Raw genomic sequence first — 3,908 nt, forward strand, 5'->3', positions numbered from 1 at the left:
TCTCACTATGCACAGGGGCCAAGCGCAAAGCAACACGTCAGAACCCTGTGTTCACATCCTCAAAATGATGTCATCACAACCTTGCCTAGCTTCTTCGGACGGTTCCTGTACAAACTGATCAGGTCAATATATGTAAAATTCTTTTGACAAATATAAAGTTTTATAAACTATAGAAGTCAGTGAAGTTAGCCAACAAAATAATATTCATGCCTATATAATCAAACACTTAAATCGCTTAATATAAACTAAGTAGTTAGCAGATGAAGAGTGTATTATACATGCTGAATTTCTAAACTGCGCTGAGACCAATCTTTGGAAAGACTTAATTCATTTTAAAGGGGGAAAGTCTGAGCTAAAATCTTTGCAGTGTTATACAAACAAGATGCAACCACTAATTAAAAATAGCCCCTCCCCAAGAAGAATGCACATTCTTTAATAGAGCTGTATTTAAGTAAGAATTCCATACAAATACAATATATACCTTAACACAAGAAAGCAGGGAAGAAATATTTTACATTACATAGACCATTTGGATAATTCAGTCAAGTTACCCCTCTCGCCAGACACTTACTGTTTATTGCAAATGTTGAAGTCAGTTCTATATATGCTAGCACAGTTTTAACATTCAGTCATGAGAAACACATCTGTTTCCAAAGGAATATGTGATGTCGAGTTTGGTTCACAGGAGCAGATATGATGGAGTTACTACTATCTACTTTTTAATGTTTCAGCTAACCATTCCATTGCCTCATCGAGGCCAGTGCCTTTGGTTGACGATGTTTTACATATCTGCCATTTCCGGTCCTTCAAGGCTGGTTACCCAAGTGTGTTTGCCATTTCTGAGGCTGTCATGGCCTGCTCCATGTCCTGTTTGTTTGCAAACACCACTAAAATGGCTTTTCTCAGTTCTTCTTCCTCCAACATGGCAACTAATTCTGATTTAGAAAAGTCAATCTGGTCTCTGTCACAATTGTCAACTACATAGATGACTGCATCTGTCTTAGAATAATGACATCTCCAATATGGCCTCATACTTGTCTGTCCTCCTAAGTCCCAAACTTGGAATTTAAGGTTTTTGTATGTCACCATCTCTACATTAAATACGATAGTAGGAATAGCAGTAACTACTCCTCCAACCCATTATCTCTACAAAATTTTTTTTTTTCCAGCACCATCTAATTCCAAAATTAAAATTGTCATTTCCCTGGTTACAAAGAAACTGGAAAAATACTTGAGAAAAATCCACCCCTGGTGAACAGCTGCCAAGCCCTATGCCCCCCAGCTCTAGGGGGGCAGTGTTTCTCTCCAGTCTGGTCAGCCAGCAACTTCCACTTCGTATACCCAAAAGGGGCTGGACAAGGAGCCCTGAGGCATTTTCTTAATTGGTAACTGATTCTGGAGGGCCAGGCCACTGTGGGTGGGCCATCTCTGGGTTGATGGGCCTGGGCTGTATAAGGAGGATAACTGGACAAGCCAGGGGGACTAAGCCATAAGCAGCAAGACCATTCCTCCATTGGGGAACTTACAGGGAGACAAGCACTCTTGTCCCCTGGCTCAGAACCGGCCACCAGATGCTCCCTCAGCCCCACCTACAGTCTCCGTTAACTCTCACCCATGCATCTTGGGCCTGCAGTCTCCTCCCAGGTTGGTAAATGTCCCCTCTCACGTCCATGTGGGTGAGGCACCTGGGGCCATCTCTCTCCACACCCACCTGCCTCCAGGGTTCCTCCCCGCTCCCAGCTTCTGTTTTCAAGATGGCTCCCAGCAGCCCCTTAGTAGTCCACCCTCTGTGGCAGGCCCCGCCCCTTGGAGGAACAAGCCAATTGGGAGACAGAGCAATTCCTGTAATTTTTTTTTTTTCATTTAGCTTTTTCTTCTTCAATAGAAGTTTTAAATGCCTGCTTAGCATTTAATGAGATTTCAGAAGACATTAAATTTCTTCTGTAAACCTAGCAATTAGTTCTTTTCTTTTCTTTTCTTTTCTTTTTTTGGTCTTTTTGAGCAATTAATTCTCTTAGTGGTCCCTTGGTATTTATGTACTCCTTGCCTTACAACAGATTCTGATAATAACTCTTCAGCACACTGATTTTATTTTCAAAGACCAAATATTGCCTCTTTCAATCTGGAGAAAATGTCATGTAAATTATTTGAGCTCTCTAACCTTCTTAAGTTTTTTTTTTCCACTTATAACACAATTGACACATTTTAATCACCTCCTGTTTTATTTTTAGTCTGAGTGTTGATATTCAGACAGAAAACCACTCAAAAGGTAAAATTTTTAATGAAAATTATAGCACATATTTTAAACAGCTTATTTCCTAGAATAAGCATATCTATGATGATTTATATGTGCTTTATTTTTCTCTGTGGTTGAAAATTGAATATTCCTTTTCATTGTACACTTGTACCCTTCTATCCTGCACTAGTTGGCTTCATCCAATTTGAGATTCTGTGATTGGTGTTCTATGTAAGTCATATCATTTTAGGTAGGATGAGTTTGACATTTAAAATTTTTTATTCCTTTAGAGTGTGTGTGTGTGTGTGTGTGTGTGTGTGTGTGTGTGTGTGTGTTGCTTGGGTATGTGCATGTCAGTACAGGTGGCAGTGGAGGCCAGAGGTATAGAATTCCCCTGGAGCCTGAGTTAGAGGTGGTTGTGAGCCACCTGAGATGGTGCTGGACATGGAACGTGGGTTCTCTGCAAAACCAGTACATGAAGCCAGGTATGGTGGTGCACACCTTTCATTCCAGCACTCAGAAGGCAGAGGCAGGCAGATATCTGGGAAAGCGTGGCTGTCTTGGCCTACATAGTGAGTTCTAGGCCAGCTGGAGTTACAGGGATCTCTTTTCTCAATTAAAAGAGTGAGAAAGAGAGAAAAATAAATACATACCCTTAAACTGTTGAGTCAACTGTCCAGCCTCCAGGTTGAGTTTGAAATAATCCATCACCCCCCCCAACTTCCCTACTGTGTGAATCATTTATATAATTATAATCTTGTTTACTCTGAATTCCCAGGAATAGAGAGAAGAGGAATTTAAGTTTTTCAGCAAAAAAATTTTTTTGTGAGGTGCATACTGAAACTTTATTTATAGTAGAGATATTCAAAAGTTGAACACTTACAAGTTTGAAACATTTAACATCAGTACTGTCTTCAAAGATTCACACCACTTCTTAGATTTCTTTTTCCTTAGTAAAAGCAAATATTTTAACATATATTATAGAACAAGCTCTACACTGAATTATTTACATGTATTAATTCGTTATATAATCACCCTGAAAGATAATAGCAGGCTAGATCTAGGACTTGTAGTCTTATCTACAATTGTGTAAAGATTCTGTTGGAAATGAGAAGGTGGTGCTAAAATATTGGTTCAGATATTTTGAGAATACTTCTTTTCTGATAAGATCCTCTCTTTCTTTTTTTTCATGTATTCTTTCTTCTTTTACTTATTTTTCTAATGGGGCTTTTGGCTACTCTAATACTCCCCCCCTTAGAAGAGGTAATCCTAAAATCTTTTAAGGATTAGATAAAAGCTCCCAAATACTTTTGACATTTTTGGCCTTGGGAACAGAGTGTATTGCTAAGAGGCCCAAGGACATTGTGAGTTTTAGCCAGGAAACTGGCTACTTTTCTTTGGGTTCTTTTTTTTTTCCAATTCCTACTTCCTTATCATCCTCTGAAGAGGTTACCCAACTTGCAGATAGGGAATAGGGACACAGACCACTCTGGCTTCTTCCATGCTGAACAGGGACACAGGGTGAGGCAATGGAGTACCCCTTCAATGGGTCTATCTAAAAGACTCCCAAATTGCATAACTCTTATCTCTAAGACAAAAAAAAAGTCCTTGAATCCTGAATGGAGCTGTGAAGGAGAAGTAAAGGCAAGAGTAATTAGCATTACAAGTTCTA

At 39.5% G+C, this 3,908-nt stretch overlaps 1 pseudogene; it reads right to left on the bottom strand.

The window, feature by feature from the left end:
• Nucleotides 1-708: 708 nt before the first annotated feature.
• On the bottom strand, nt 709-1,374 carry LOC103736695 (annotated as a pseudogene).
• Nucleotides 1,375-3,908: the final 2,534 nt, after the last annotated feature.

Source organism: Nannospalax galili, unplaced genomic scaffold (genome assembly GCF_000622305.1).
Source record: "Nannospalax galili isolate Female #2095 unplaced genomic scaffold, S.galili_v1.0 scaffold337, whole genome shotgun sequence".
Taxonomy (NCBI): domain Eukaryota; kingdom Metazoa; phylum Chordata; class Mammalia; order Rodentia; family Spalacidae; genus Nannospalax; species Nannospalax galili.